The 14172-nt window shown below is 35.7% G+C and overlaps 1 protein-coding gene across 1 annotated transcript in view; it reads left to right on the top strand.

Moving 5' to 3' along the window:
- Septin1 (Septin 1) overlaps positions 1 to 14172 on the top strand; it is a 127657-nt gene that overhangs the window by 30520 nt on the left and 82965 nt on the right. The window lies entirely within an intron of this gene.

Raw genomic sequence — 14172 nt, 5'->3', positions numbered from 1 at the left:
AATGGTCACGATCCTCCACCACCACCAAGCTCAGGTGTTTTGGTGGGATTCCCAAACGTGTCCACCTAAGGTTTTGGATATAATCTATCCAGCGAGTCTTTGGCCTTCCACGTGGCCTCCCACCCTCTGGCTTGGCAAAGAGGGCCTGCTGAGGGAGCCTCTCTTGTGGCATTCTGACCAGGTGCCCATACCAATGTAACTGTGATCTCTCAACACAGAGAAGCAGCGGTTGAGTATTAAGGGTTTCCCGAATTGTAGAGCTTCTGACTCTGTCTAGTCTTGTCAGCCCTGAAACCCCTCAAAGGAACCTCATTTCAGCTGCTTGGATTCGTGTCTGCATTCTTTCGGTCATTACCCAACTCTCATGACCATAGGTGAGGATAGGGACACAGACCGTATTGAAGACAGCCAGCTTTGCCTTCTGGCTTAACTCCCACTTCAATAATACCGAACGGCCAAGCTCCCTCAATATTGCGCTTGCTGAGCCAGTTTGAGTATCTAGCTCTACGTCCCACTTTCCATCACTCGTGAATATGGACCCAAGGTATTTAAACTCCTCCACCTGCCTCAGTGGGACTCTGCTCATATGTAGAATGCACTGAGATGGTTGTTTTGAGACTACAAATGTTTCAGTTTTGGCCACACTGATCTTCGTTCCGGCTTCTGCACAAACAACTACAAACCTATCAAGGGCCATATGTGGACGAGTTAAGCAGAACTAGGTCATCTGCAAAGAGCAGACGTCCAATACTACATCTTCCAATTCTGACACACTCACTGCCTCAGCTGCACCTATCAATCCAGTCCATAAATATTATAAAAAGGAGGGGTGACAGAACACACCCTTGGCGAAAGCCAACGGAGACTGTGAAAGGTTCAGACTTTGTGCTGTTTACCCTGACACAAAACTCTGGGCATTCATGCAGGGACTTGATGGCAGCTAATAGTTGGCCATCCACTCTAGGAATAGCATCTTATATTTGTATTTGTTGCAGTGCAACAAATACAGATATAAGAGGTGTATTCCAATGTATTATATGATTAGTGTCCAAAGTATGGGCAGCAAGTCCAGAGTGTCTCTAATGGTAGAAATGGATGTAGTCCATTTTTACCATTACAGAGGAGGGGGGGGGGGGTTGCAGTTTATCATTATCATAAAATTCCTGACATACACCCTCAGGGGTACAGGATCTTATGATAGTACTACATGAAAAGTTACATCATAACTAACTTCCTATCAACAATTTTCCTCCAGATTATCTGTCAACATTCTATCCAGACCCTCCCTCCCCACCCTCATATCTGTGGTCTCCATTCATTAAGTTTTATTATCAGACCTTACATTTCTATTATCTGTCAACATTCTATCCAGACCCTCCCCCCCTCCCCACCCTCATATCTGTGGTCTCCAGTCATTAAGTTTTATTATCAGACCTTACATTTCTATCTTCTAAGGCACTTTTACTGTATCAATTCACCTACATCTTGGTCTTCCTCTGGGACTTTTTTTCTGTCATCCTGGCAAAGGACATTTGTTTAGGTAATCTACCCCTGCCATTCTGTTTAAGTGGCCATACCACCTGAGACTAACTCTACTAACACATTCCTGAATGCTAACAATGTCAAATTCTTTCCTAATATCTTCATTTTTAATATGGTACTGCTATTGATGTCATCTGTTCCGTCCTCCTAACATATGAAGGGGGGGGGGGAGTCTGGAAAGTTCTGATAAACATCTAGAACAAAAATTAATTAATTTTGTCTTATATATCCTAAAAGAAAAAGAACAGATTATTACAATTTGAGGAAACATGGGGTTAAAGGATTTTAAGATATGTTCTTTCTTGTGGGTATATCAGTTGCTTTAATATCATTTTGCTCAAGGTGTTTATCTGAACTATCCAGACCCTCTATCTGTGGTCTCCAGTCATTGAGTTTTATTTCTAATCCAGCTCTCAGATCCATAAGTTAAAATTGGTTTGAACATTGTCTTGTATATAGCTAGTTTAGTGTTTTGACTGAACTCTCTTTTATTGCATATAAATTTATTCAGCTGACTTTCTACCATACCAGCTTTGCTAATTCTTCTATTTCCAAATATAATTTTCCATCTTCACAAAAAATTGCAATTACAGGATTTAATATTTTGTGGGGGGGGGTGTAGCCATTGGCTAAGAAAATGTTAAGAATGTGGTCAAGTTCAGCAGTTAGGGCACTGATAGCAAAACTGATTAATTTTGCCTTGTTATATACAATTTTTGTAATCCCATATTGTTGGGAGAGGGGAGGATGGTGTGACTATTGGCAAATGTATCTACCAGTATGTGTAGATTTTCTGTAAATGGAGAATGCCAGGGATGCCTCAAGCTGGTGTGTAATCAAAGTGTCTAGGAAGGGAAGACTGTTTTCCTTTTCTAAGGTCAACTGGATCTTGGGTTATTGATTGTTTACGTATGTTAAGAAAATGTTGAGAATCCAGGCCATGTGGCCAAATGGAGAACACATCATCTATGTAGCATAGCCAAACAGGGGTTTATGTGGAGCAGAGTTTAAGGCTTTTTCTTCAAAGGTCTCCATAAAGAAGTTGGCCAGGAGCAAAGAGTGGCGAACTCATGGCTATTCCCTCTGTTTGTAGAATTTTCCTTGCCAAATTAAATAGCTAGAGTTCATGGTGAACTGAAACAGTACTGAGGTATTGAGAGGAAATATAGGATAAGGCCAATGTGCTCTCACAATATACTGGCGACACTCCTTCACACACACAAAAAAACTCAACCCACTTTAAATCCAGTATAGAAAACCTCACATTCCAACACACTGACATAATAGTCAATTTTGATGTCTCCTCTCTATTCACCAATGTCCCACTCAAAGACACATTAGACCTTATATTATATACCCCCCCTTTCCTTTGCATTCCTCAAACTGTTGATCTTATGTTGATTAATAATGGATATCTTTAAATGCACTCTTTTCCATGATCTTTATCTTGTCTTTCCTCATTTGCTGTTTCTCATTTCATGAAATTATCATCAATAGTACCCCTCTGATATTCTGTTGCTTCCTGGTTCTTCCTGAACATAATCTTTTACATTCTGTCTATTATATATTTATTTTTATATTATATTTATATATTATATTTTTCTGTTAACCAATTTTCATTAATGCATATGACCAAGTTAAAATAACCATTGCCAAAATCTCCTTGCCCTTATACTTCTGATATTGGTATACATGAATTACAGTATCCTCTTTGATCTATAGGTACACTTGTATCTTTTGCAGATTTCAGTCCACATAAATTACAATTTAACCATTCTTTAATCATTCTCGCATTCATTTGTTTCAAAGGTGCCTGTATGCATATGTTGATGAGACACACAGCCATACTAACATTAATAGCACAATAATAATGATATTATACAGGCATAATCCATGAAATCCGAGGGAAGCCTACATATGTATAACATGTGTATAAACTGTTTAAATTTATTTACAGAAAGGGTACTTCATCACCTTAATATTACCTGTTTTCTTGATTATGCACATAAGTTCTTTCTCTCTACAATAACAATTTTTCCAAATATCCAACTCCAGATCTATTTAAATACAGGCCATCATTTACATAAGAATTCATGTTTTATCGTGCATAAGATTTCTCATGTGCACATTGTTATTTTATTACTGCTAATTTTCCATTCTCATCTAAAAATGTTTTTTTCTTCCCTTTAAGTTTCCTTTCACATCATTTTGTTATTGTATAGGCATATCCATGAAATCTGAAGACTCATCATAGGAGACCCACACTGTATAACACACATACCGTTCTTTAAATTTATTTAGTCACCTCTGGCAACCCCATTTCACCCATTCACTACTCTCCATGCAAAAAATTAGTCATACTATGCTAACCACACTCTTAGACAACTTCCATCAGCAATCTCTTTTTCTCTTCCATTCAGACATCCATTGAAAAAAATTCTTTAGTATGACCTTCAGTCTGTCTTTGCAGGGATCACTCCACAAACCAGTCAGCATTTTGGTCACTTGCATCCTCACTACCATACCACTGAGAACCTTGGATGACCAAATCTGTATACAGTAATTCAGATGTAACTGTTTCAGGGATAACCTCTTTCCCTGCTTGTTGGTGTATCAAGTATCCTTTCTGATCCATTTTTTTGCAATATGTTCTTTGCACTTCACCTTCTTGTCTATCATTACCCTTCAAGTATCTAGTCTCATAAATTTTCTGCAGTGTAATCCCTTCAGTATAATGCACTAGATGTTAATTATATTGATTAGAACAATATTCTGTTATAGTGCAAGGTTGCTCTAGTGTTTGTGTGTGTGGGGGTCACTCCTTGAACTCCCAGGAAATAGATACCGAAGGAGATATTGACATTCATTCTTCAACTGAATGCCAATATCTCCTTCAGTTATTTTATGAATCTAGTCACTCTAATGACTAGATTCATAAAAATAAAATAACAGGATGCGCATGGTGAGTTGACAGGAATCGACTGTTATATTTTTGTCCTTGTTTCATGCCAGCTAACCATAACTGTTTAGCTTCATTAAAATTAACATAGATTATTTACATATTTATTTGCATCTTAGTTTCACATTAACACAAATTACGCAAATCTTTATTGAGCAGTTTACTAATATCTTTTTAATATTTTTAGATGACTGAATTTCTTCCAAAAGCTTTAGCCGTTCCTTTATGAAACTGTAAAAGTCCATACAAAAATGTCTTTAAAAGGTGTTTTTATTATTAATATTGCCTATACAGTTTCAACATACAGCTGGTTCCATCCATCAGTCCAAAATGCATTCATTAAAGAAACTACCCTCCCTAATGATGCATTTGTGCCTGATATTCCTAACATAGAACTCGCAATATGTATTATATTCTCAAAACTGTCTTCATTTTTTATTGTCTGAATTGTCTCATACACCTCTCACTGGTCATTACATTTCTTCCAACGATCAATCTTTTTTTCACATGATTCACTTCACTGAATATTTTAAATTCATCTATTACTTTTAGTATGTGATGCCAATTTTGGATATGTTTTGGATACACTGCTGAACAACAGACCAAGATGGAGAGATATTTGACTAAACCTATTTAGTCACATAGCTCTGCAAAAAACTAGGCCCCAGTCTTCCACATATTCTAGGAAAGTATAGAAATTGCTGACAGTTTCTTATAATTCAACATCTCTGACACCATTCTCAGTTGATTTTTGAGGTCCAGGGCAGATGTATAAAAATTTTGCTCCTTTCTATTGAGCATTTGTTCTCTCAGGACAATCAGTTCTTGTACCACTTCACTGTCACAAATATCCTCTCATTCAATTGTTTTGATAGTGTTAATACTCATTTTAAGTTGGCTGTGAATGAACTTGAACTAGAGAAGGCACTGTGGATTATTAAAAATATCCCTAGAGTTTGGAGCTTTTATCTTCTAATAGAAAATATGACTTGAGTCCATTAAAATTTTTGTCATTCTTTCTATAGCAGGTTGCATGAAAAACTGTCTCATCTCAACACTTTCTAAAACTTGCTTGTATTCCACTTCAACAAAATTACAGAAGAATTTCAGTGCCTCAACTCTAATAGTGAAAACATTAAAATGTTGAAACACTTTGTTAATTGATTCCACATCAATTGACAAAATATCTTCAGTTGTTTGCAAAGCATTATGCATGATATGTGGAGCATATCATGCCTAATGCTTTGCAAACAAGTTCGTTTTTGTGTTCTTGCTTAACTTATGAAAGACATTATGGTTGTCTTTTCTCACAATGCTGCTGAAGTTATCATTACAAAATGCTGTTATCTTGTCAGTTAATGTATATTTCTTTAATTTGGTCAGCATGTGACCCACTGTTATCTCAGACATTTCTCTTACCAGATTTTTGAATTCCCATAGTTTCACTTGTATTCCTTTTTGTAGATGTAAAATTTCTCTCCAAAACTGGGTCTAACTTCATGCTTAAGTGATTTGATGAATCTACCATAACAAACATATTTTTCCTCATGTAAGTAACTTATCACTTCACAAAATGCAAAAGGAGCAGTATAGTCACAACTATACTTCGACCTTCTGTTCTTTCACATGTGAATATTTTTGAGAATAAGTTTTGTATGATGGTAGAAGTGCAATTCACTAATCTAAATGAATGGTTATGCATGATATTGTGGAAAGCTAGAAATCCTTCTTGTGCAGTGAGATTTCGCTTCACCATTTACATCCTGTCTTTTTTAAGGTAAAATCATAAGAGGTAAGTTTGTGGCTTGCACTTTTTGCTGCAACTGCTTTTTTGTACTTCTTTTTAGGAGTCAATAGAAAATTCATCTCTACAAACAGTGCATAAAACTTTACCATTAACATCAGTTAGGAAAGGGAACTTTTGTTTCAATATGTTTGTGGAACTACAGTTTTGCTTGAGCATCTCATAACCTATTTTCAACAAATTCAATTTATAATTAATTATAAATCCTTCAAATAATGTTTTGGACCACCACTAACACATCAATACTTTGAAAATTACTAAAGAAAATCACTAGAATTTATTTGCGCGTGCATCTTATTGGCCATACTATAAACAAAATTTGACTCTCATATGCATTATAGCAACCTGTGGAAACTGAAAGCCATCTGAATGGATAATAGGGCCATCTATTGGAAATAGGGTAAGCTCTTTACTAATTTGCAAAAAACTGCATACTTAAGTTAGGTTACGAAAAAGAGGAAAAATAAGAAAAACAGGATGCATTATTTTTTTTTAAACAATGGAACATTTGGTGTCTTATTTTGCATTTTTCCCAAACAGTGTGATTAGTAGCTATAAAAAAGGACAGTCCTGTTTAAAAAGGGGATGGTGGTTATCCTATCCTACACAAAACTTTATATATGACTGGACTCTCTTGTGATCATCACTCACCCAATCTGGAACACATTAATTGGTCTTTAATTTACTTCTTTTCTGTGCATTGCAGAGTTTCAAGTATTGGTATTAGCAATTATGAAGCATTTTAAACTTTGAATAACTAAAGAGAAAACTATTCTTTCACAACCATATAATTTTATATTTAATATTGTATTATTTCAATTAAAAAAAAAAAATCTAAATTTTAACTTGGGAACATTACTGATCTTCATTTTAGACTTCTGTGCTGACAGATCATAAAACAAATTAATATTGACACAAAGCCATCCAAATTCTGTTAACTATAACAGAAAGGAAAAAGAAAAAAGAGGATGGAAATATCATTTGCCTCAGTATTCATAATGCAAAAGCTTTAAGGCAGTAGCCACTAGCTAAACCGGTTTCAAACTTTATTGAAGTCTCGTTAGTGGGAGCTAGAGCCAGAATACTAAGATTAAATCAATATGGAATCCATATTTTCCATATACAAGTAACAAAATGGTGTATCACCATTTCAGTAAAATTCTCTGGATCAGAGATAGATAGTTGTGAATTTTTTTTTTTTCCTCTTCCCACTTGATTGCAAAAGTACACTGCTTGGAAAGAGGTCAACAGACCCCCCCCCATAGGCAAGGTGCATCATGATATGTAACGAGTCACTTTTCTAGCTGGTATAAATTGGAGGAATACAGGAATATGATGCTCCCAAGTCAGTGCAGCTGTGTCTTGGTGAAATGCCTCTGAGAAGGGAACTGATGGAGTTTGAAAAGGTATTTTGATAGGATGCCACATTGCAGGCCTATCTGTTCAGCAAATTGTTGACAAATTGGGCCATCTCAGGTCAACAATCGGTGATACCATACTGAGATGGAAGCACAGGGAGTCAAGTGCTACTCGCAGTGGACAACTTACCACACTCACCAAACATGACTAGCGTGCTATGAAAGATAATATGTAAAAACCGCCGTTCGTTGGCCGACACGTTGAATTTGGAGTTTTGGGCATTGGAACATGAATCTGCACAAGAAAATTCAGAACCGAAGCTCACAACATGGATTTCCAGGCTAGGACCACAATGTGCAAGGCCCACATTATCCAAACAAACATGTAACATTATCTTCAGTGGTGCAAAGAGTGTGTTCAGTGGGATGTGAAAGTTATGTTATGGAGTGATAAATAGTGCTACACCATTTACTGAGCAGATGGACAGGTGTGGCTACTGTGAATGCCTGGTGAACATCTCTTACCAGAGTGTGTAACCTTAATTATGAAATTTGGAGGTGGCAGTGTGATGATACTGTCCTGGTTTTCCTGGTTTGGCCTCAGACCTCTGTGGTGCCATGAACATTGAGCTCAGTGTTCATGGCACTCTCTACTTTGGCATTTTTATTGACCTGACCATTGTCTCTTTCATCAAGACAATGCACCGTGTCATAAGGCTCCTGCAACTGTGCGATTTTTGGACATGAAGGTCACACTTGACTGGCCTCCACAGCTCCCTGATCTCAACTCTGTGGAACATCTGTGGGATAAACTGGAGCATTATCCAAGGTCAAGTGATGTCTGCCCCCACAACTGTCTATGACCTCATTACATGCCTACAGACATCACTTAGTGATACCGTACAATCCTACAGTGCATACTTTCCACAAAGTGGAGTGGTCCAAAATTTCCATTATTTGCTATTGTACTTTGTGGATAGTATGCCCTGTAGGATTGCAGCAGTCATTGCAGCGAAAGGAGGTCCTACATCTTATTAAGGTGGGCACCATGGCTCGTCCCTCACAAAGAACCATGTTTGGAAAGAAATCAATGGACACACTATGGTGTCCATTGATTTCTTTCCAAACAGTGTATATACTTGACAAGAAATTATAATCATGTTTTGATCTTTTACTCAAGTGTAAGTAAACAGTTTGCACATGTATCTTCACAGCTAGTCTACTTGTATATAGTATGTTAACTATGGTATACTGAGGTAACTGCATCTGTTATCTCAGTATACCATAATGTAAATCACACTTCCTTTCAGAAGCATATATTGTTATGCATTATGGGAAGGATCACTACCTAGACTGATTTCAACCTTTATCAAAGTCTTATCATTGGGAGTTAGATCTAGAAAGATACTAAGGTTAAAACAATACAGAAATTTCATGCTATCACAGTTTTACAGGCATATTAATACCTAAAAGGACTAATAAATAAAATACTCAGTGTTTTATTGCCAAGACAACATGATCCAGAAGAGCAATAAATTTGGAGAGAAAACTATAATTGGATTCAAGTGGAAATTATATGAAGACAGAACACAATTGGCAAGAAGCATATGTAACACATTCACAAAATGACAGCATGAAAAATACTATTTGAAACACTAATGGGACACACATAGAAAGAATTAGAGAGTATGAAATTATAAACATGAAAACCAGAATTAACATTTAAATTTCAAAATGTTATGATAGCTTCTATTACTTACCTGAAATCTTCGTAATGAACTAAAGAAATTTGATTTTCTACTGAAGAATAACAAATTTGTTGAAAAAACTATAGTTGAGATCAGTAAATGATGGGAAACTGTATTGGTGACAGTACAGAGGTTAAAGGATACATAAAGCACACAAAATGAACTATATGAAAAAATTACAAATTCAACAGTGGGAGACATAAGAAATCAATGAACTAGAAGAGTATGAAATTACAAAATATAATTTCCTATTGTAAGGAAAAATATAGATATAGCTAGAAAAGACTGCCATGGGTTCCTCTCTTATTTCCCTTCTCTAGCTAACTTCTATTTGGAGCATTGTTAAAACCAAGCACTCAACAAGCCACACTTAAATCAATAGTTTGGCTGCTCTGTGTGACACGTTTGCTGTTTGGCCTTGTGGTCCAGATACATTACATTTTTGTTACAAGGGTGGTCTGAAAAGTTCTCACCCTCGACCATAGATGGTGACACTATCGGCATGATTTTTTTTCCTACTATTATTTTGACATTCTCAAAACACTTACTCATTGAGTCAAGGTGATTTGTTGAAATGACATAGCTCTTGAAACTGAGCTTAGGGACGTTTGCAACAACTTTATAGCCATTGGCTATAGCCCTGTAAAATGGATAAAATATTACATGCACCCCATCCTTTCTACACACAGGATCACAGCAAAACCATTCCCATCCCATATCATCCCACATGTTAAGGGTTCTCTGTAAATATGATCTCCATGTCACTTTCAAACCTCTCATTCAGTAGCTACCTTCATGCATTCTCCTAAAAATCAGCTGCATCATCATGATCATTGCAAAATGTATAAAGTTTCTTGTGCCTGCAGTTTAGCCTACTTTGAAGAACACAAAAATTACATCCGTGATCATCTGTATGGCAAATCACAATTGGCAGACCATGCTCTGGATACCCCTTCATATGGGATCCAATGGAGGAAAACATCTATATTACATAGAATGTTGTTATAGGTCTGAGTGACTATTTTTAGAATCAGCATCAGCTAAGAAGCACTCTCGTAACCATAAGTATGGTTGCTTTAATTTACCGAAGATCTGGGAGACTGTCATTTTAAGACCTGACAGCCTGACTTCTCTAAATGAACTTTATGCTTACCCAAACAATAGAGAATGCCATGTAAGGACATTAGTTCTGTTTTGTCAGTTGCAGTTTAAATTGTTTTCCACAATTACTTTGTTTAGTGCTGTTTGCCTATCACAGTTATAATTGGACTCTAATGGTGCTGAGTAGGAAACCAGCGATATTAGTGAGTTTAATAAATGTGTTTTTCCTCTCTTGATTTAAAAAAAAAAAGTCCACTTCAAATCACTAATAAAAATAATGTCATCCTTAAAAATTTAGATGGTTAAATATGGTACTAAATGTGGTACAAAATTTACTAATGTACCACTAATAGATCTTCTTAATTTAATAAAATCTAACTTTTGCCATGATATCTTCGAATTATTCAAATTTACTATGTATGCAGGTTAGTTGGCATGCTTGGCAAGGAAAAATTTACAAAGAAATTAATGGTGGTGCAATGGATTCCCCTGGAAAACTTTTACATGAAGCATTTTGAGAACAAACTACTTATGACAGCTGTTCAAACTCTTAGTCTGGTTACGTTTCATTGATGTTGTGTTTGCCATTTGGCCCCAAGATCAAAACACTTTGGATTGCTTTGTAACTTACTGTAACAGCCAACATCCCAACATTCACTTCACATTAGAAAAGAATCAAAGAAATTAATGGTGGTGCAATGGATTCCCCTGGAAAACTTTTACATGGAGCATTTTGAGAACAAACTACTTATGACAGCTATTCAAACTCTTAGTCTGGTTACATTTCATTGATTTTGTGTTTGCCATTTGGCCCCAAGATCAAAACACTTTGGATTGCTTTGTAACTTACCTTAACAGCCAACATCCCAATATTCACTTCACATTAGAAAAGAATCAAATAACTGTTTACCTTTTCTTGACACATTAGTCATTTGCCTTTTAGATGGTTCACTATTATTTTTTCCATTTATAGAATGCTAACACATACTGGAAGATTGCTACAATCATATCATCCAACCCAACAGTATGGAATCCTCAAAACTAACTCACAGAGCCAGTAGTATTTGTTCTAATGGTGCAGCTCTTTCCACAGTATATTTCTACATACTTTCTTCACCAGTGGCTACAGCTCCTACAAAACAGATAAAATACTATATGGTTCCTTAACTTTCCCTTCTCGAACACACAAGAACAAAACTTGTTCTTGTGTGTTGAAATTGAATAAGTAAAAATTATTGAAATAAAATGGATACTTAAAAAAACCCAACAAATATTGGCAGAATGTTCATTCCATGAACATTCTGCTGCTACAGTAATGTGTAGCGGCAGAATGACTAGTAATAAAAGAGGGGTGAAGTGAACAGCAGTATAGTTTTATTGCTTCTGCCTTCCCTTGCTGTTTTGTACGATTTGAAGTAAACATGTGTTATCCACATTTCAACCAATTGCTTGTTATTTATTGATTTTTATTATTGAAGGTTTTCCTCCTTCAACTAAGGCTCAGTATATCTTCAGAAGTGATAAGTGATACTTGGACAAAGTATGTCGTGAGTTAACCCCAGTATTTATATATTTTTTTGGAAACATTTTTTAATAATGGAAAAGTGACTTAGAACTAGGACTTTGAAAAGAAAAGCAAATGAAACAGGTGATGCTAACCCTAATTGTGATACACGTGTTGTAACGGCGAGTAAATCTGATACCATTTAAGTAGAAGAAACAAGCGGTTCAAAGAAAAAATACAGTAGGAAATATAACGTTCATATTTGGAATTCAGGTTTTCTTGGTGCAGAGATGAAAGTGAACAGAAACCTCAATGTGTTTTGTGTTATGAAGTGTGTTGAATGAGTGCATGAAACCTGCGAAACTCTGACATTTAAAAACTAAACATTGTGATGTGAAAAATGAACCAATTGAATTTTCTCAGTGATGTTTAGGGACATTAAATCATGGGAAAGATAGTTTCTGCCATGGGTTCGATGAATAGCAAGGTACTGGAAGCATCATGTCTCTTAAGTTTGTGCATAGCGAAAACAGGGAACCTCATTCTACTGCGGAAAATTTACTACTTCCAGCTATAAAAGATATGGTAAAAACTATGTTTGGCAACAAGTTACTAAAAGATGTTGATTTGATTCCTCTTTCAAATGACACTGTTGGTTGCAGAATTAATGATATTGCAGGTGATGTAGACTCTTAGTTAATCGGAAGAGCTAAGAAGAGCCCTTATTATGCATTACAAATAGACAACACCACTGATGTTACAAATGATGCACAGTTAATATGCTACATAAGATATGTGCAAGATAACAACATTCATGACGATATTCTGTTTTGTAGAACTTTGTCATCCTTTGCAAGTGGAGAAGAAATATTTCACACTCTCAATAATTACATAATACACAAAGGGATCCAGTGGGAAAAATGTATGGGCTTCTGTTCGGATGGAGCTTGCACCCTTACAGGCAGGCATAATGAGGTTGTTTCTGAGGTGAAGGAAGTAGCTCTGGATATAAATTGGGTACATTGTTTCATACATAGGGGAAGCATTAGCCTTCAAAGGAATGCCACCAGAATTTAAAACTGTGCTATACAATGGTGTAAAGCTAGTTAATTTTATTAAGGCTCGACTACTAAATAACAGGTTATTTTCAGCACGCTGAAATGAAATGCTGAGTGAATACACACAACTGCATTCTGAAATTTGCTGGCTTTTCTGGGGCAAAGTACTAACAAGGTTATTTTAATTAAGGCATGAAGTTTTATTGTTTGTAAATGAATGTAATTCTGATTTTGCATCAGAATTACATTCATGGTTATCAACACTATCCTATCTTTCAGACATTTTTTCGAAATTAAATGAACTAAATCTCTCCCTTCAGGGAAATTCTTCAACTGTTCTTGATGCCTACGACAAAATAACGACATTTGTGAAAATACTGGTGTTATGGATCAGTTATTTAACAGACAGACAATTTGCATTTTTTCCAACATTAGAATCCTTTTTAGTGGAAAATGATATTTTTGTTGATTTTGAGTTTATGACCACCTCAAAACTCTGAAACAGAATTTTGAAATATATTTTCCGAATAACTTTTATAAGAAATTTTTTGGATTCGCAATCCATTTCAGGTTTACAGTCACGAGAACAACCATTCGTTATAAGAACAGTTAATTGAGCTTTCAAGTGACATTGGGCTTAAAATGCAATTCCGTGATCTTGGTTTGGCTCTATTCTGGATCTTGTCTTCAGTGAGAAGTGAATTTCCTGAATTATCTAACGAAGCATTGAAAATCGTCATGCAGTTTTCTACAACCTATCTTTGTGAGAAAGGATTTTCATCGCTCCTTTAAATTAAAACAAAATACTGAAATCATCTTATTGTGTGTGCTGATCTTTAACTGAAGTTGACCAATATTGAGCCAGACATCCGGTAACTGCAAGGGCTGAGAAGCTCAACCATCTCATTAAAAGTACTAATATAATTATATCATATTATTTATTTGTTTGATAAAAATTAAAACTTTGTTCAATTATGATACACTTTTAATCATTTACTTCCAGTTTAATTAATTATGTTGCCATATGTATTCAAAACATGCTTTTAGATTAATTGTGTTATAAATGGCACAGTTTTTCCCAAATATAGGTTTTTAAAA

The sequence above is a fragment of the Typopeltis vanoorti genome, chromosome 24, assembly GCF_054136105.1.
Source record: "Typopeltis vanoorti isolate ZY-2024b chromosome 24, IOZ_Tvanoo_1.0, whole genome shotgun sequence".
In the NCBI taxonomy this organism is placed as follows: domain Eukaryota; kingdom Metazoa; phylum Arthropoda; class Arachnida; order Uropygi; family Thelyphonidae; genus Typopeltis; species Typopeltis vanoorti.
This window is presented reverse-complemented; position numbering and strand designations above follow the sequence as displayed.